Source organism: Pinus tabuliformis, chromosome X (genome assembly GCF_031772625.1).
Source record: "Pinus tabuliformis cultivar Carrire ecotype Pingquan chromosome X, CPIR1, whole genome shotgun sequence".
NCBI classification, from domain to species: domain Eukaryota; kingdom Viridiplantae; phylum Streptophyta; class Pinopsida; order Pinales; family Pinaceae; genus Pinus; species Pinus tabuliformis.
Genome location: NC_142308.1, coordinates 72,466,449 through 72,487,844, shown reverse-complemented (window position 1 = coordinate 72,487,844; position 21,396 = coordinate 72,466,449). Strand labels below are relative to the sequence as shown.

At 38.4% G+C, this 21,396-nt stretch overlaps 1 pseudogene; it reads left to right on the top strand.

Moving 5' to 3' along the window:
- Positions 1 to 3,060: 3,060 nt before the first annotated feature.
- On the top strand, positions 3,061 to 20,698 carry LOC149138398 (UDP-glucuronic acid decarboxylase 2-like; annotated as a pseudogene).
- Positions 20,699 to 21,396: the final 698 nt, after the last annotated feature.

Genomic DNA, 21,396 nt, shown 5'->3' with positions numbered 1-21,396 from the left:
TGGAGAGAAGCCTCCCGACCTCACTGTAATTTTGATAACGTAAAAGGCTAGGAAGGTCAGTGTTGCAACAAAGATTTTGAAATCGGAATCTAATGTGTTTATACCCGGGGCACTCTAAGAGGAAGTTATTTTCATCCTCTATGTTCATATTTTCACAGAGATGGCAGAACCTTTCCATCCATGGTGTTTTGGGAACCGCCCAATGAACTGTTTCACTATGAAGCTCATGAGAGTTCATCCTAATCTTGGCTATATTAATTTTCTTCTTTGAGCTAACAGAGAGATACTTTTGATATTCTAGGGTTGGGTTGATGACCTCCTTATAATATCTTAATTTTCTTTTAACTCCTAAATCTTTCTCACACCACAATTTTTCTTTGAACTTAAAACTAACAATATTTTTAATGTTATTAATGTTTCACTATGGAACATTCTCGTAGATATCCCAATAATTTAACAAGGCCCTGGTGTCTTTATACATTATTATTATTTTTATAAATAAGGTTTATGATTATTTTTATTATTAAAAAAAAATTAGTCATATAATTACTTTGAATCCTAAGATTTAAATTCCTATCAATCTGGTTATCTTCCATACTTTTATTTCTATCCTAATTCTATCCATCTAACTTAAATTATATATAATTTAAGTTAGATGGGTAGAATTAGGATAGAAATAAAAGTATGGAAGGTAACCAGATTGATAGGAATTTAAATCTTAGGATTAGAAGTAATTATATGACTAATTTTTTTTTAATAATAAAAATAATCACAAACCTTATTTATAAAAATAATAATAATGTATAAAGACACCAGGGCCTTGTTAAATTATTGGGATATATATATATATATATATATATATATATATATATATATATATAAATTAAAATATAACATTAATTTTTTATATAATTTTGATTATGGTTATATAAATTATTTTAGTGAAAAACAATAATGAAAAGGGTTTTGAATGGGTAACTATATTAGATAAAAAAAATGTTTGATAATATATTCACTTACCAATTCTTTAAGTTTTATAAAATATATTGATTTTATATATTCAAGTTAGTTTATTCATGTTTGCATGTAAATGTTGAATATATATATATTGAAGCATATTTTATATATAGATGAGTTTTAAGATCTCAATCTATTTATGTTTTTGATGATGATGGTGGTGATTAACGTTCATTGAGACCAAACATTGGTCTATTGGATCTAAAGAAATAGATTATTTAGTTTGATTTAAGATTTTATTCCTATGCTCAAAAAGCTTGGAGAGAAGCCTCCCAAACTCACTGTAATTTTGACAACGTAAAAGGCTAGGAAGGTCAGTATTGCAACAAAGATTTTGAAAATGGGATCTAATGTGGTTGTACGAGGAGCACTCTAAGAGGAAGTGATTTTCATCCTCGATGTTCGTATTCTCACAGAGATGGCAGAACCTTTCCATCCATGGTGTTTTAGGAATTTCCCAATCACCTGTTTCACTATGGAGCTCATGAGAGTTCATTCTAATCTTGGATATATTAATTTTATTCTTTGAGCTAGTTAAAACAGAGAGATAGTTTTGATCTTCTAGGGTGGGGTTGATGACCTCCTTATAATATCTTAATTTTCTTTTAGCTGCTAAATCTTTCTCACACCACATTTTTACTTTGAACTTAGAAGTAACAATATTTTTAATGTTATTAATGTTTTGCAATCCAACATTCTTGTCGATCTCCCAATGGTTTATCCAAACCCTGGTGTCTTTATGCCAACCTCATTTGAGGCTTAAGTGGTTTTGGCTGGAATTTAAAGCTAGCTTAGGAAGTTTATGGTCTCCTACGTTATTGAGTTTGTGCTTGTACAATAGAAGCCTAGTCATAGATAGGCTCTCCATAGCGGAAAAATTCACTTCTATAAGGAGAATAATATAGGGTGTGTTACCCGGATGCGGGTGACAGGACGGGTGGCAGTGAGGAGCCACATGCCAGCCATGTGCTGCCTCGAGCATAAACTTAGAATTCAATGCGTCTCTCGCCGCCGAGGAATAAGAGCTCAGGTGAGAGCGAAGGTCATTCAATGCAGCGTCCGGTTAATTGGTGCGACTGCAAATTGCAGTTATGGAGAACAGGTCTCGAGGGAATGTTGAGGATATTAAGAAGGGTGATGGAATGGAGCAGGTTCATACTCAGCGCTGGGATCACGAAGTTCAGGTTCCTGCTTGCAGTCTTGTTATCCAGGCTACAGCTCTTGCTGTTAAGGCCTGCCTCCAAGGCGTTGAGGGCTGTCTCAAGCCCGGAAAATCTGTTGGTTGCTGTCTCTGTTCTGTTGAGTGTTGTCCCAGGTCTGCTGGGAGCGGCTTCAATTCTGTTGGGGGCCGTCTCAAGCTGGGAAGGTCTTCTATTGCTACACTGCTTCAAGCCACAGGTACTCCTGCAAAGATGGTTAGACCCCGGCAAAGATTGCTCAGTCGACGAGGTTCTGCTCGGGGAGGGTCTTCTCGTCCTCCAGTCACAGAGCCCCATCTCCAATGTTGTCGCTGTCACTGCCACAGAAGGGCAGAGGCCAATCCCCTCCAGGCGAGCCAATTCATGGACGCTAGCAGTCCAAGCTCTGAACCGGACCCTCTTCCTGCGTTCGGCTCCGCCATCTTCACTTTCGGCAGCTCGAGGGACAAACCCCGCATTAATGCACACATTTCGGTTTTATTCATTGAGGAAACTCAGGATGGTGAAGGTGGTTCGCGCAGTAAGGAGAAGCTCCCAGGTGAAAGCTTGGAAGACGACGAGGAGAGACCAGCGGGGGCTCCCGAGCAAACTCCTAATCGCCCTCAGGCTCAGGAGGCGTCGACTTCCAAGGAGAATAATGTTGAAGACTGGAACTCCTTCCCCACTGCAGAAGAACGAGAGAATTATGGATGGTGCAGAATTGTCGAGGAGAAGCCGGAGGAATAACCTCCACTGGTTCAATCTATCGTCCTCCATAATTGTTCAGGTCCTGTTTCGGTTTTATGTCTATGTTTATGTCTCTCTGGTTTATGTTTATGTCTATGTCTGCTCTGGCTATGTTTGTATGGACCGTAAGGGATGTGGCTATAAGTCTTTTGATGCCCCTGCGAGGGATGCATTTTTTTGCTCCGGTGCCCCTGCGCGGGATGATTTTGTATGGTCTGGATACACTGTCGTGTTACGATGTACTGTGAAGGTAGTTCTGTCTGGTCGCGCTGCCCCTGCGAGGGCTGGTCTTGTGCTGAGAAATCCTGGTCCAAAGAGCCACAGTCGGCCTTGGGCAATCTGACTCTATGTTTGTAATGTTTTCCTGTATATAATAGAATAGAATAGATTTACCGAGAAAAAAAAAAAAAAAGATAGGGTGTGTTGCTTTTAATTTTGAGGTTATACGTTATAAAACACTTCTGGATTTGCTCAATCTTTCTCCAGGATTATCTAGAGATGCTACAACCCCAAACCTCACATCCATATAAGATAACCGAAGTGACTAAAGTTTCAAAGAGGATCTTTTTTCTATCCCATTACTAGGTTTGCCGTTTTACAATTATTTTCAAAACCAAAATAAGCTTTCCATCCCCCATTAATCCTTTTCTCAATGCTATAGTTCTAGTTGACCTTGTGATGAATATCAATTCCTAGGTACTTGTAGGAAGACAATTCCTCCAAGTTAGTATTGTTATACATAAAATTAGGTTAAGTGTCCTTCTTGGATTTGATAATCATAACTCTTGTTTTGTCAGTGTTAACAATCATATCCATGGTAGAGCAGAAATCCTTAAGAAGTATAAGTTGCTTATCAAGATCAGATGGGCACCTTGCGAGAAGAACAATATCGTCAGCATAGAGAAGAAGGATGATGACTATCCTAGCTAAGATCATGGCAACACATCCTGCTTCATTTAAACAACCTTCTAGCTTGCCAATGTAAATGCCAAATAGGGTAGAGGAGAGGGGGAAACCTTGTTTAACTTCGATATTACACTTAATATCTTTCGACCACCCCTCATTGCTCTTTAACTTGGCAATTACATTCTCGTATAACCTTATAGCGGCAACTTTCAACTCAAAAGGAACCTTTAGCTCTTCTAATATGTTCCAAAGGTTGTTTCTATGAACCGTATGGAAAGCCTTTCTAAAGTCCACAAAGCAACAAAAGAGATTGCATCTATCATTGTGGCATTCCTCCACAATAATACTAAGCATAACGAGGTGGTCTATTGTTGAGTGCTGCTTTCTAAAACCCGCTTTAAAAAAAAAAAACTAAAATTTAGAAGAGTTAAACAACACCTACATCTATATATTATTATATAAACTTTTTCATTAGATGGATAAACTTATTTATTACAAAACGTATTAGATAAATAGAATTATTGATTTCAAAATAAAAATTTTATAGATTTAATTTAATTTTCAACAATTATTTGGTAAATGATAAAAATATTTTTAATAATAATTAAAAATAAAAAGTTAAATTTTACTTTAAAATAAATATTTTTTTTTACAATTAAATTAAAAAAGAGAATATTCACATATATGATAATATCAAATACTATATATTTGTAAAAGTTGAAAATAATTAATATTATTTTGTATTAATGGAGAAATGGTTACACAAGTTGTAACGTATCTCCTTAGTTTAGGATTTGTTCCTAGAGTGTAGGAGTTTGGTTGCAACTTCCTGATCCCTAGTAATGCACTTAATGATGTAATTGCTCATTTGATGTAAGTGGAGTGTACGGAGAGAGTTCGCTTTGTTTAATTGCAGTCTCCAGATGCAATACTCACCTGTGAGCTATAACTCCTTTTTCAATTCAAGTCTGATTTTTATCTTCGTATCAGAGCACATAGTAGGGATAGCCTTAATTTTTTTTTAGGATGCATCATTGATTATAGAACTGTAGTGGCGGTGGAGTGTACAGAAGCATTCGTAGAATCAGGTGGACTGCAGTAACACCTAAAGACAGGTCTCAGATGACTGATCATCTCTGAGCGGAAAATAGGGTTGGTGCGGTTTCGTCGCGAACAGTCGCGCCATTTTTGAGCGGAAGAAAGGGTTGGCGTTGTTTATTAAGGAACAGTCGCGCCATTTGGCGCGGTTTTGAGAGTGATAATCGCGCCAGCGCGCCAGAAAGTGCTATTGGCGCGGAAAATCAAGCCTTAATCGCTCCTTCGAGAAGCGCCAGCCTCTTTCTCTTTGGAAAATCTGCAATTTTTTGCAGATCGGCCTTGCCCAGTGGTGGCACTTTGAAATTTCTGATCTACTCGGTGGCAGTAGATTGTATTTTCCCGGTGGTGGCGCATTGGAGTTCCGGATCTGTTCGATGGCAGCAGATCGGAATTGCCCAGTGGTGGCGCATTGGAGTTCTGGATCTGTTCGGTGGCAGCAGATCGGATTTGCCCGGTGGTGGCGCATTGGAATCCCTGATCTGTTCGGTGGCAGCAGATAGGATTTTCTCGGTGGTGGCGCATTGGAGTTCTGGATCTGTTCGGTGGCAGCAAATCGGATTTGCCCGGTGGTGGTGCATTGGAGTTCTTGATCTGTTCGGTGGCAACAGATCAAATTTGCCCGGTGGTGACGGATTGGAGTTCTTGATCTGTTCGGTGGCAGCAGATCGGATTTGCCCAGTGGTGGCGCATTGGAGTTCCTGATCTGTTCGGTGGTAGCAGATCGGATTTTCCTGGTGGTGGAACATTGGAGTTCCTGATCTGTTATGTGGCAACAGATCGGATTTTCCCGGCGGTGGCACATTGGAGTTCCTAATATGTTTGGTGGCAGCAGATCGGACTTGCCCGGTGGTGCTCATTGAAGACTTATTCATCAGAGGATCAGAAATTTTATCAGTTCAATATGAATAACAGTGATGAGTACTCTCTTAAGCCAGAAAAGACGTGGTCTATTATTAGGCCAGTAGATTATTTTCTCAGGGAGCAGCGGCTGCTGTTTATTTTGATAGGAATCACCATCGCATCGACTTTCTTTATCCTTCAGCCTGGTTTTTTTTGGTTTCTCATGTTAATGAAAATGGAAGGTTTGTGCCTGACAAACCTCATCGGGTTGTTTATGAGACGCCTGTTCCTCGGTTTGCTTAGTATCATTCATGTTAGATGGTGAATTCGGGGGCTAAAGTGCCCCTAGGTTTGAAGAGAAAGTCCCTGCGAGTTGTCATGACGGGTGGAGTTGGCTTTGTTGGTAGTCATCTACTTCACAGGCTCATGGTAAGAGGCGACAGTGTTATTGTTGTCGATAATTTCTTCACAGGAAGGAAGGAGAATGTTTTGCATCATTTTGGCAATCCGAGGTTTGAACGGATAAGGCATGATGTTGTGGAACCCTTATTGTTGGAGGTTGATCAAATCTACTATTTGGCTTGCCCCACTTCCCCTGTGCATTAAAAACACAATCCTGTGAAGACTATAAAAACTAATGATGTGGGAATCTTGAACATACTCAGACTTGCCAAGCGTGTTGGGGCATGTTTTCTGCTTACAAGTACTAGTGAGGTTTATGGAGATCCTCTTGAACATCCTCAAACTGAAGCTTACTGGGGCAATGTTAATCCCATCGGAGTCCGTAGTTGCTATGATGAGGGTAAGAGAACAACCGAAACTCTGACTATGGGAGCAAATGTTGAGGTTCGGATTGCTCGAATTTTCAATACATACGGTCCGCGAATGTGCCGTGATGATGGTCGGGTTGTAAGTAATTTTGTTGCTCAGGCTTTGCGCAAGGAGCCTTTGACAGTCTATGGAAATGGGGAACAGACACAGAGCTTCCAGTTCGTTTCTGATCTGGTTGAAGGCCTTATGCGACTTATGGAGGGCGAACATGTTGGTCCTTTCAATCTTGGGAATCCTGGGGAATTTACAATGTTAGAACTAGAACAGGTTGAAGAAGGAAAGGATGACTCTAACAGTGATTGGGACATTCCATTGCTAATGGAAGAAAACAGTGAGGAAGATGAAGAGCAGGAGCAGAAACAAGAAGAAGAAGTAACAGGAAATGTAATCAATAATGCAAGCCCAGAAAAGGCTGAAATAGACATATTTGAGGTAAGTCCCCTACCAAGGAGATCAAGTAGGAATACTTGATTACCTTCTAAATTGAAATACTGTGCATTAATGTCAAAGTTTTTAAACATTGTAGAACCTGCAAATTATGAGGAAGCAAGTAATTCTGATGCATGGAGGGCTGCAATGTATGAAGAAATAGAATCAATAAACAAAAACCATACTTGGGATTTGGTTGAATTGCCTGAAGGTAAAACCCCCATAGGATGCAAATGGCTGTATAAACCAAAAATAAATGCAGATGGGAGTATAGAGAAACTTAAAGCTAGATTGGTAGCAAAGGGTTACTCACAGAAAGAGGGAATAGATTTCGATGACACCTTTGCTCCTGTAACCAAATTAAACACCATTAGAATGATAATTTCCTTAGCAACATAACACAAATGGCAGCTACACCAGCTAGATATCAAGTCTGCATTTCTGAATGGTGACTTGAAGGAAGAAATTTATTTAGTACAGCCTGAAGGTTTTGTGAAAAAGGGGCAGGAACATCTTGTGTGTAAATTGAAAAAGGTACTTTATGTTTTAAAACAGACACCTAGGTTGTGGTATGAGAAAATTGACTCATTTTTTGTATAGCATGGCTTTGATAGGAGCTTGAATGATCCAAATGTGTATACCAAGTTTAATAAAGAGAGGCAAATTATTTTGATTTCTTTGTATGTAGATGATATGATCATAACAGGTAATGCTAACAATCTGATCAAAGAAATCAGATGTCGCAAGTGTATGAGATGGAAAGACTCTGGATAAACTTTTCTTACTCAAGGGAAGTATGCCAGAAGCTTGCTAGAAAGGTTCAGAATGGAGCAATGCAGATCAGCAGCAACACCATTACAACAGAACTTAAAGTTGAGCAGTGACGACGGTACTAAAGAGGTGGATGCTACCATGTACAGACAACTAGTTGGCAGTGTGATATATCTGACTACAACTAGACCAAATTTGGCATATTCTGTTAGTGTGTTGAGCCAGTTCATGTTAAAACGAGTCAAAAGTCACTAGGTCGCAGCAAAAAGTGTGTTGAGGTATCTTAGTGGTACTAGGAATTATGGCATTTTGTACACTCACACTTCTGATGTTATTCTAGCAGGTTTTTCAGATTCCGATTGGGCATGTAACTTGGATGATAGAAGATTTATCACAGGTTACACATTCAGCATTGGATCCGGGGTCATAGCATGGAGCAGCAAAAAGCAGAGCACTGTAGCTCTGTTTCATCGAGAGAAACAACAGTCAAAAGAGATATGTGTTGAATATTGTAAAACTTGTGATAACATGGTTGATATGTTTACTAAGCCTCTTGGGCGTGTAAAGCTTGAATTGTTTAGAGGGATGCTAGGAATTCAGGATAATCCTTTCTCCATTAAGGGAGGGAGTTGAAAATAATTAATATTATTTTGTATTAATGGAGAAATGGTTACACAAGTTGTAACGTATCTCCTTAGTTTAGGATTTGTTCCTAGAGCGTAGGAGTTTGGTTGCAACTTCCTCATCTCTAGTAATGTACTTAATGATGTAATTGCTCATTTGATGTAAGTAGAGTGTACAGAGAGAGTTCTCTTTGTTTGAGTGTAGTCTCCAGGTACAATACTCACCTGTGAGCTGTAACTCCTTTTTCAATTCAAATCTAATTTTTATCTATAAATATATATTTTTTTAGTTTATAATAATTTAATAAATTTTATAACATGTTATAGTAAAAAATACTTTTAATTTCATTAATTAAAACCAATACATATACATCAATCCCAAAGGAAACTTTGTATTTTACTAAATACTTTTTCCGATACTCTCCTCTCTCTATATATAAAAACTTTAATACATAATACCTATAATCTATTATTATATTTATTTTTCGTAATTTTACGTTCTTTGAAAACGATGGTAATGATAAGATATAAGCTACGCTATATATAAACAATGTCCATTGACTCAAAGGATAAGGCAGAGCGTAAACATCGGCGTTTGGGCCCCAGCTCATCGAAACGATTGAGGAAATTACCAATCAAAAGACAAAATCAATACGAGCAGGCGAAGGACAATCCTGGATGGAATGGAGAGCTACATGTTACGTACAATAAAAATATGAAAGACATAATAATTACATGCCGAGACCTAGAGCTGTCAACTCCAATAAGTCAATTTTCGCGTCTATAAAGACGGCACATGACAGGAATCAGACAAATCAGCCTCGTCATTTACGTTTTTGTTTATTTTAGATATTTTTTGCAGAAGTCAGCGAATAAAACAAAATCAGTAAAGGAGAAGTTGAGTCAAAATAGATGTCTCTCTCCTCCTCCATTATTTAACAATATGATGCCACGAAAAGATTGACAGTCGAAGAGTCAACCCGAATTTTAGTTGAGCATTTGTTTGAGGGATTCTGTACCATATTAACTATACATTACACGCACCCAAGTTTACTACAATATACTCGAAGAAACTTAGAATATACTAGAAAATTAAAACGTAACTTACAATATACTTGAAAATTAAAAGGGAGTTGTTTTAGTTTAATTTTTTTGGGATTAGAATTTGGTGGAAAATTTTAATTTGTTTTTTATTGTCTATATAAATTTAATATTATAATAAATTTTTAGGACATTTGATTTGTGATTTCAATAAATTTTTATTAATTTTTAAAAAATTAACCAAGAAAAACTTCAAAAAATTCTTTAAAAACGAACGACCCGAATTAAAAGTGGTGTGATTGTTAGACACGGTGTTAAGAGCAAACACGTGAAATTCCAAGATAGTAGATAATGCTGTCTTTCACTAAAGTGGATAATATATATTTGTCGGTGCATCGCATAGGGTTCACATTTTGTGCAGATTGCACCCCTTCTACGCAATCTTCCCTCTCTGCTTCTCGCACGCAAAAGTTGAACGAGTCAACACACTACGTTACACATTCTGCTCATTTGCTGTCACGCGGACTAAGGCTGCTGCCTTTAAACGAGAAGTGGAATCCTCTTCAACTTCAACTTGGATTGCATCGTCTATAAGAAGCTCAGTAGCCTCCAACACTCAGCACACATCCTCGTTTCTATCACTCGATTTCGCCCCTATCTTCTGTTTTAAGCGCGCTGATCGTTTTATCATTTTTTATTTCACAATGATTTAAATTGGGATTTTTTTACCAGAGAGTGATTCGGAAGGTGGAGTGGGAGAATTAAAAATTTTACAAAATGAAGTATAATTATTTTGCAATTTTGAGATTTCGGGTTGGACAATTTGTTTTAAAATAAGATATTGGCATAAATTATCGAGATCTTGAAAACGCATTTTAAATTGTTTTACACTTTCATCTAGTCGTTTTGTAGGACAGTCACTGAAAAAAAAATAGTAAAAATTAACTAAGAGTTAATATTTACCATGAATGGCTATTTTAATTTCAAAATATAAAATAGTATATAGTTTGTACATAAATTTAACCCACCTGAAAAAATGAGCAGACTTCAAAGGAGTGCCATTTGTAATCTGGATAACCAAATGAGGCGAAACCAACATGAATGGAAAGTTAGTGAAATTTCGAATTCAATGAAACAATCAAAATATAATTTCGATGAAAAAAAAATGTCGAAATTATAAGACAATTAACTTAAATGAAAATTATAAAAAGGGTTTTTCCAAAAATTAATGGAAAGGGTCCCCATTATTTGAGGTAATTGAGTTAAAAAGGGGGGGTGTAGGATTTTCCCTACAAAACATCCCCAAAAATAATTCTAAAGAATTGATATGTTACAAGCAATTAGTGGACTTGTGAAATGGGGTGTGGCCTCAATCTTGTTGCAAATACTCAATTTGAAATAAAGGATGCACTTATAATTTCGGATAACTGTGATTCTAGAAAAATGGATATGCGACATTCTCATCGCATGGATCCTATAACAAATATAGATATAATGGTGGAATTTCATAGGATTAGGGTTTCTTACGAAGGAAATGTTTATGGTATTGAGATCAACGTCTTACAAGATGACAGACAATGGATGATATGGGTGAGGATGAGAGCGGTTTGGATCTCCTCGGGCCACAATGAATCCCCAATGATCTTCGAAGGAAGGGCAACAAGATTTGAGATGTAGAATGAAGGGGGTTTATCTGGCATTTTTTCTGTACTCTCTTTAAGTAGTCTGAAGGTTTTTATTTATTTTTAGAGCCATGGTGTATTGTTGTTTCAGATTAGTCCATATTTGTCCCACTTCTCTAGTTTTCTTGGGAAACAATGCCAGATCCCATTATACACAATTTGGGTTTGCCTTCGTATGGCGTAGATCTAACAGAAAAAAACTTTTATCCTAGTTGATCTAGGATTGGTGAAGGGTTCGAAGAGTTGAAATAGGGGGATGCATTCCATATCTTCATAAAGAATTTAAATGGGAAGTCCTCCCTTTTCTGGGCCTCTGTTCTAGATTATGTGGTGGATATCATACAACAAATAGAGTCGTGGATGGGATTTCATATAGATATGAAATGTATCGTATATGTGGGCAAGTAATTACAAGATATTTTTTAGCTACAGGAATACACTATTTTCAAGAAACTCTACAATATTTTTAGTGTTGAGACTATGTGGGGACGTTATAAGCTCTACAATAGGCTTGCTGTTCCATCATCATATAAGGATACACTGCAAGGAAAGAGGCCAATTCAAATGGAACAACCATCCTCCATTCCATGGTCATACGTTGTGGAGAAGGTGGATGAGATGACATCCTTGGACATTAAAAGCCTATAAGTAAACCATCTCTTTTATTTACTTCATTCAAGGGCTATAATCTATAGATTCAATGGGTTTCAGACAAAACAGATTCCTTGCATCAATGGATTTTCAAAGCTTGGACAAAAAATTGTGACATCTACCTCTGCACCAATGGATTTTTCACTGTCCAACATGATACCTAGGATGATCTTTAAAAAGTTTTGGATGAAGGACCTTGGTTCTAGGGAAGAGTAGGGATTTTCATAACTCCATTGTTTCCATAATTTTACTCCAAAACAATGCTCAACAAAAATATGTCAATATGGGTGTGGCTTCCAAATTTCGTCTCCCTTTTTGGCAACAATATCCTAGAAGACATTGGGAATACTTTGGGCATTTAAAAAAAACAAATAATGAGTGAATTCAACAAGGACTATTTACTTTTTCTCAAATTTGTGTTGAAATAGACTTAACAAAAGGTCTTCTTGATCACATAAGGTTTACAAATAGAACATTTAAATGGATCCAAAATTTATACTACGAAAACATAGCGTTCAGATGTCGCACATGCTTTCAAATAATACAAATGTAGGATTTTTTTCCATAGGCAAAAAAATCCCCAAGGAGGGAAAAAGGGAATTCCCACCACACAAAAGTTTTGTAGCATTCTGATCCTACATGTTTGGAGGATAAAGAAGAGGAGGCCACAACATGACCACACCTACTCAAGCTAAGAAGAATACCCAAAATATTGAAGGCACACCTCATCTGATGCAAAATGAACAAGATGAGAACATCAAACATGGGACGGTGGGTTCAAAGAGAGATTATGTTTATGAGAGCTTGGATTCAGACAAATAAATCCCATAGAGGACAACAAGAAATGAATTAGCAATGGTACTAGTAGATCCCAATTCATGGGGATGGAAGAAGGTGCAGAAAAAGTAAGGAACAAAAATAAATTTAACTGATTATTATCACGCTTAACTTAGTTCTTATGTAATTTTTTTTCTTCTTTTCTCGTTAGCCAAGAGGCTTGTATTACTAAATGTGTTTCAACGTCTACACAATGTAATTTTGTTCCTTGACTCAAAATTACGGGTTTTCTTTCCCATTAGGAAAAAAAATGTTGCTCGAGAGAAAATTATACTTTTAATATATAATAAAAAAAATGATAATAGTATAATGTTTGAATACAAATATTTCATCCTAAAAGATTGTAAATTTCCAATTCTCAATTGAAAACATGTTAGTAATACAGAGGTTGCATTTCAAAAATTAATAGCATAAAAAAGAAAATAGGACCTTGCAAATAACAGAATACTCTAGTTACATTAGAAGAAGAATTTTCTTTCATCCATAATAATATATACAATGCCAAAAATTCTTCATCACAAACATTAGTGACTAGAATTTCTTTCAATTATACACGGTAGTGTAGCCCCTTTTTCATAATTTCCAACCTCCCTTTTTTTTGTCATTCAAAATTCTTTCATTAGATTTCCAGAAAAATAGTGATTAAATAAGATGTTTGAACGACCCCTTTTTCCTCATTCCTACTAGACTTGTTGGAATTAGGTGCCAGAGGATGCCACTGATATATCTTTACATACTTGAATTCCGCCAGAATTAGAAACCACACAATGCTTAAGGTAGACAAAAATATTATAAAAAATGATAGCAACATATCAAGGAGGGGGATGGAGAGGGAGTACAGGGGGAGCTACAAAATATCCAGCACGTTCATGCATATGAAAATCAATATGTTCCACCCGAGCTTCCAGGTTGTGGAGGTGGTCATTTGTTTTGCGATGGCTTCAACAAAGGCTATCCAGCTACTCCAATATCCCATTTTAACTGAATTGTATATCACTCATATACGCAACTAATTTGTTAGGTCTTCATACTTGTGGTCATGAAGAATATCCATATTAACCTGGATATCTCGAAGTTTCTATGCTATGGAATCCATGGTTGTTGGAGCCACGATACAACTTGGAGAGTGGGTTTGAGAGTGTACCACCTCACCCTCACGTTCCAGGTTGGTCGAGTTCCCTGAAGATGAGCTATGATTAGAAGTTAGACTACCTGCATTGATGTGATGACCCTCCTCATAGTGAGGCCTCCCTCTTTGGCGCGACATTGTTTTCACTTAAAAAGGGTTGGCCAACAGGGTCTTAGAGTACCCTTAAAATCCCTTGCTAGAGCAAAGGTGACAACAAACACCAGAAACAAAAAACGAATTTTCGGTCCTAAAGATGATAAAAACCCCACCAGAGAAGGTTCGGGGATAGGCTCAGAGGGACTCCCCGGGATCCCAACAGCTTGCCAGAAAAGACTTTGCCCACCAACCCACTAACCCTTTGATGGAGACAACTACCACCCCAACGAGTTGAGAGTAAACCCATGAAACTCCTGCCCTGGGGTAATACCAATTCATATAGCTAAGCGCATTTAAGGGAGAAACAAATGGACCCGTGGTCAAGCAACGAACATAAAAGTCTTCTGAAGTCGAACTAGCAACTGGCCACCCACAAAAGGCAGACTGATGAAACCCATGATTGATCTAGGTGGATCTTCAAATACAATGGCATGGAAAAGCTCAAAATTAAAAGTGGCAAAGAAGCAAGTATCCTGACATCATATCGAAGTGCTCGTCACCCTGATTCAAACGGTACGAACGACACTCCAATCCAAGTTCGAATGATGAAGTTATGGAAGAAAGAATGTCATCTTGCTCCTTTGGAAAATGAGGCTTTTTCCTTAAAAAATGGGTTTTTAAGCCTTATAAGGAAAATCGCAATCGGAGGGTCCAAAGGGGCAGACTTAAGGCAGGTGGACGGGAACCCCCGATCAGCGATCTCTGATCAATCAGAGTTGGGGGCATGCTATGTGCGATATAGCGATATTGGTGATCGGCGTCGGCGGATGCCAAAGGAAGGACCCCTGGGCCATGCCGATGCGATATGCCGATATTGGTGATTGACGGATCGGTGATCCCCTGATATACAAGGCCATTAACATCAGCGATAACGATTTATGATCACCGCGGACCCGACAGGAAAATAGGGCCGATGTGATATATTTGAAGTTCGGATTTTAAGGTGTTGGTCAGAATTTTTAGTGTTTTTCCAATGTTTTGTGTATTATCGTTTAAACAATAAAAAGCTATTTTTTGGGTTTTGTTGTGCCTGCTGACCCTTCCATCTAAACGACCTCTATTATCAACAAAACAACTCCTGATTTAAGCGGCCTTTGTCACAAAGGAGACATTATAAAAGCCCGATGATTGGGAAAAGTGCAGGGGAGAGGATTTTGGCACGTAGTTCAAGGCAACAGCTTGTAGGAGGGGTGATTGGTCATTTTGTCTGAATTGGGAAAATTTTATATGGTTTCTACCCTTCTCGATGCCACGAATGTAGTGGTGCTATCCATTTCTCCATCTAAGTTCTCCATTTCTCAACCATTTTCTAGAGTGGAGGTATAATACTCCTTTTTATGTAACTGATGATTGTACTCTCTTCTTTTCATGCCATTTAATGAATGAAGGTCTCCCCATTGATCGAGCAGGGCCTAGAGACATAGTCCAAGTTGGACAAACTCCGTTGTCAAGTCTTGTTGTCTTCTTTTCATGCCTTTATGTGTTTCTTTCTTCTTTCTTGTGTGCACATTAAATTCCTATGTTAAGCTGCAATTTTTACATGTGATTCTTTTCATACATCTATAAGCAAAAGATCCCTAGATCAAGTGGTATCAAAGCAAGGTTATTTAGATGTGAATTGCATGTTTGTATGCTAACAATAAATAGGCTCCAAAGAGGCGAAGGGGAACTAGAGCCTTTCGATCCCGAAGCGGGGCGTGCACATCGAAGGAGAAACATGGAAGATGAAGCTCATCTTGAAGACGAGCACAATTTCCGCAAGACCTTCTATTCAATGGTAGAGAATATCAATCAGTTTGTTTTAAGGCTGCAGAAAACAGAAGAGAGAAACCCAGAAGAACAAGGTTCAACGCATGGAAATGGTGGAGAAGAACGCCCTCCTTCTCCTTCCATGAGTGAAAGTTCTTCCTCCTCTCACCACCATAATCACAAAAATCCTAGGGACGCATCTAAGAAACCTTTCTTTAAATCAAATGTTAAATTTGATCTTCCCATGTTTAATGGTGAAAGTAACAGAGAGAAGCTTAATAATTGGATTAGGCAGATTGAGGTATACTGCCGGATTTAGCAGATCGTGGAGGATGAGGCAAAGATTCAGCTGGCCTCTTGATGGCTGAGTAGCATCGCTCTCATTTGGTGGGAGAGCAAATTGCAGATCAGTAAGAATGTGGGTAACCTCTTTTCTTCATGACCTGATTTTATTTCTGCATTAAAGGAACAATTTTATCCCTCGGGATACAAGCAAAAAGCTTTAATGAATTGGTAGTATTTAAGGCAAGGCAAAGGCACGATGTTTAAATTTTTACAGAGGAGTTTAGAAAGCAAGCACTGAATTTGGGTATTTCACTTGATACACCTGAAGTAGTAACTAAGTACCTTGGATCGCTACATAGTTAGATTAGACATTCATTATTGTTGTTTGAACCAACCACTATTGACTCAACGTAAAGGCAATTCATATTGATAACAAGGGAAAAAATGAAAGAGATGATCATTCCAGCAAACCACCGTTCAAACCTCCCAATGGCAAATCCAAAGTGAAATGGAAAGGAAAGGAGAAGAAAACAACAATAGCTAAGGAAGGAGAAAGGCCGTATTTCAATCACTGCAAAAAGGAAGGCCACGACGACGATCATTGTTGGAAACAACACCCAGAAAAGCATCCAAAGACGTATGGAGGAAAAGGGAAGTAGAAGACAGTGGCAACTACATAGAAAGACCTTGGATCGGATTGGAGATGAAGCATTAATCACATCCGTGAGAACAAAAGGCACTCTTACACCTCATGATCATTCTGAATCGCATGAAAGCACTAGTTCAGTAAATGAGTCCCTTCCTAATGATCGAAAGATAATTGAACTGTTTCATATAAGAGTTGTTGTAAATCATACTAAAGTAGAAACTTTGTTTGATACTGGATCCCAATCAAAATTAATCGCAGAATCCTCGATAAACAATCTCGGCTTAGAGACAAAACCACATCTGAAACCTTACCCGCTTGGATGGATACATGATAAAGCAAAACTGAATGTAACCAAGCAGTTTAAAGAAAAATTTGTGATCACTTCTAAGATAGTGGATGAAGTAGAACTTGATGTGATACCATTGGATATTTGTGGCATGGTGTTGGGGAGTTCGTATCTATATGATAGAAAGGTAGTCTTTTTCCGTCATCAAAACAAATACCAGATCACAAAAGATGGGGCAGAATATATAGTAAGGGCTCATCAAAATAAAATCAATGCCAGCCTTGTAAGTGCTAGACAAATGAAAAGGATTTTGAATTCCAGTAAGGGTTTCATGCTTATGGTTGTAAGGGAAAAAGAGGCAGAATTAGCTGATGCTTTCCAAGGCTGTGATCAGGAACATAAATAGGATTTATCTGAATTAATTTCTAATTATGATGAGTTGTTTTAGGGACCAAATGGATTACATTCGAAGAGGGAAATCCAACATGAAATCCATTTGCAGCATGACGCTTCTTTACCAAATAATGGCATGTACAGGATGTTGACCATTGAGATGGAGGAAATTAAGAAACGGGTGTAGGAATTGCTAGATCAAGGGGTCATCAGGCCGAGCACTTCTCTGTGTGGTTCACCGATTGTCTTAGTCCCAAATAAAGATAGCACATGGAGGATGTGCGTGGATTAGCGCGCGCTAAACAAAATCACGGTGCAAAATTGCTACCCCCTTCCACGCATTGACGACTTATTAGATCAATTAAAGGATGTTGTTTATTTCACCAAATTGGATTTGCACAATGGCTATCATCAGGTCCGAATTACAGAGCAGGACGTGTGGAAAACCACCTTCAAGACCAAATAGGGGTTGTTTGAATGGATGGTGATGCCATTTGGACTTTGCAATGCTCCATCCACTTTTATGAGGTTCATGAATGATCTCTTGCGGCCCTTCATTGATGAATTTGTACTTGTATATTTAGATGATATACTTGTATTTAGTAAAAGCTGGGTTGAACATGTGTGTCATGTAAAGAAAGTGCTTGATGTATTGAAGAAAGAAAAACTCTATGTAAAGTTGTTAAGGTGTGAGTTCGGGAAAACCTCTTTGGGTTACCTAGGTCATATTGTTGGTCATGGTCAGTTAAAGATTGATCCCTCTAAAGTTGAAGCAATTATAAATTGACCTAAGCCTACTAGTGTAACCGAGCTCTGAAACTTTTTAAGTGCAGTCCAGTATTGTAGGAGATTTACTGCCAATTTATCTATTATTGCAGCACCTTTGCACACATTGACAAGTGTGAAACAGGTCTTCCAATGGGGAGGAAGACAACAGAATTCCTTTGAAACATTGAAGGAAAATATCAGCACCGCGCCAATCTTAGCCTTACCAAATCTCCAACAACCATTCAAGATCGAAACCGATGCCAAAAGTTATGCCATGGAAGCTGTACTAATGCAGCAAATGAAGTCAATTTGTTACCATTTGGAGAAGTTTTCTCAAGCTGTGATAAACTATCCCACTTATGACAAGGAGCTTTATGCCTTGGTGCAGAGTGTAAAAAACTTGAAACACTACCTGATCGGCAAGGAGACCATCATCCATACAGATCATCAGCCCTTGCAGTACCTTCAGTCACAAACCAAGTTGCAGAAATCTCGTCATTTCAAGTGGATGGGTTTTCTTCAACAGTTTCATCTGGCAATAAAGTATAAGAAGGTCACTAGCAATAAAGTGGTCGATATGCTATCTCGCCCTCCTAGTTCTGCTTCTGTTATTTTGCATAATTCTTCATTGTCTTTTGAGAGTAATGCTGAACAATATGCTAATGATGATGACTTTAAGGAGATTTATGAAAAACTAACCCATGATTCACATGTGGACAACTATCACTTGCAGGGGAAATTGTTGTATCACCTTGGTAAATTGTGTATTCCCACAGGGGAAAGAGTACATGTAATTCGATAGGCCCACACCTCTCTTGTGTTTTGACACTTTGGTGTCGAAAATACTTTATGTCATGTGCAATAATTTTGTTTTTGGCCTCATATGAAAAACATTGTGACTCACTATGTAAAGGGTTGTGTGATGTGTTTTGTTTCAAAGCACTCTAATAGAAAACTCGGGCTCTACACACCACTCCCTATTCCAATTCGTCCATGGGAAAGTGAGTCAATGGACTTTGTAGGAGGTTTGCCTTTGTCTAGGAAGAGTCACGACTATTTGTATGTTGTCGTTGATCGTTTTAGCAAGATGTGTATTATAATGCCTTGTAAAAAGTAGATCACTGTAGAGTAGACTACTTCTCTTTTCTTTTAGCATGTTTGGGTCCATTTTGGATTACCCACATCAATTGTGTCAGATTAGGACTCTCGCTTTCTTGGAGAGTTTTGGACTAGCTTGTGGAAGATGATGGACACCAAGCTGAAAAGAAGCATGACATTTCACCCACAGACTGACAAACATACAAAGGTTGTCAACCGCCCCGTGGTACACTTGTTACAAGGCTATTGTCGGAAACATCCCAAGTTGTGGGATGAGCATCTCCCATATGTACAACATTCCTACAACCGAGCAGTGCACTCATCTATGCAGTGTTCACCATTTGAGACATGTTTTGGTTACCTGCAAGGGGACCCTTTTGATATGGTCTTTAGAAGGGAAGATGGCTCCAATGGACGTAATGATAGGGACAAAGCTCAGCAGTTCATTTAGCGAATCTAATTGATTTACCAAGTAGTATAAGAGAAGTTGGAGAAAAGTCAAGCCCGTTACAAGGCTCGACATGGAAAACATAGAGTTGACCATCAATTCCAATTGGGCGACAAAGTGTGGTTCCACATCAGCAAGGACAGGATGAAGGAAGAAGTTGCGACCAATCTAGTATGGTCCATTCACCATTATGGAGAATATTGGAAACAATGCCTTTCGTCTTGATTTGCCGATATATATGCAGATGTACTCAGTAGTAAATGTGGAGAACTTAAAGCTATATGAACCACCATTGATCATGGACACGGATGATGTGGGCACAGTTCTTACACTTGATGATTTTGCACCAGAATATCTCGATGAGTTACCTGAAGACATCATCCTTGACAGAAGAATCAGGACTTCATGGCAAGGAGATGTGGAATACCTTCGAGTTGGTTTCAAGGAAATGCACCCCAGCAAGGCAAAATGGCTGGAGAAGGAAAGGGTGAGGGACCAATTCTCTCACTTGCAAATTGACTAATGAAATCTTTTGGCGGTCCAAAAGCTCCTCAATGGGGAGGATTGATCCAGGTGGATCTTGAGATACAATGGCATGGAAAAGCTCAAAATTCAAAGTGGCAGAAAAACAAGTATCCTAACATCAGATTGAAATTCTCATCACCCTGATTCCAACGGTGTGAACGACGCTCCAATCCAAGTCTGGATGATGAAGTTATGGCAGAAGGAAGGACACCTTGTTCCTTTGAAAAATGAGGCTTTTTCCTTAAAAAATGGCTTTTTAAGCCTGATAAGGAAAATCGCAATCAGAGGGTCCAAAGGGGCAGACTTAAGGCAGGCGGATGAGAACCCCCAATCAGCAATCTCTGATCAATCGGAGTCGGGGGCATGCTGTGTGTGATATAGCAATATTGGCGATTGGTGTCGGCGATCAGCGTCGGCGGATGCCAAAGGCAGGACCCTTGGGCCGTGCCGATGCGATATGCCGATATCAGCGATATCAGTGATCGATGGATCGGCGATCCCCCGATATATAGGGCCATTAAAATCAACGATAGGGATTTGCGATCAGTGCGGACTCGATAGGCAAATAGGGCGAATTTGATATATTTGAGGTTCAGATTTTAAGGTGTTGGGCGGAATTTTTAGTGTTTTTCCAATGTTTTGTGTATTATCGCTTTAAACAATAAAAATATATCTTTGGGTTTTTGTTGTGCCCATCGACCCTTCCATCTAAACGACCTTTATTATCAAAAAAACAACTCCCAATTTCAGCGACCTTTGTCACAAATGAGACGTTATAAAAGCCCAATGATTGGGAAAAGTGCAGGAGGGAGGAATTTTTCATGTAGTTCGAGGCAGCAGCTTGTAGGAGGGGCAATTGGTCAGTTTGTCTGAATTGGGAGAATTTTATATGGTTTTTGCCCTTCTCGATGCCACAGACACAGTGGTGCTATCCATTTCTCCATCTGAATTCTCCATTTCTCAGCCATTTTCCACAGTGGAGGTATAATACTCCTTTTTATGTACCTGATGATTGTACTCTCTTCTTTTCATGCCATTTAATGAATGAAGGCCTCCCCATTGATCGTGCAGGGCACGGAGATGTAGTCTGAGTTGGACGAACTCCGTTTTCAAGTCTTGTTGTCTTATTTTCATGCCTTTATGTGTTTCTTTCTTCTTTCTTGTGTGCACATTAAATTCCTGTGTTAAGCTGCAATTTTTACATGTGATTCTTTTCATACATTTATAAGAAAAATATCCCTAGATCAATGACTATAACT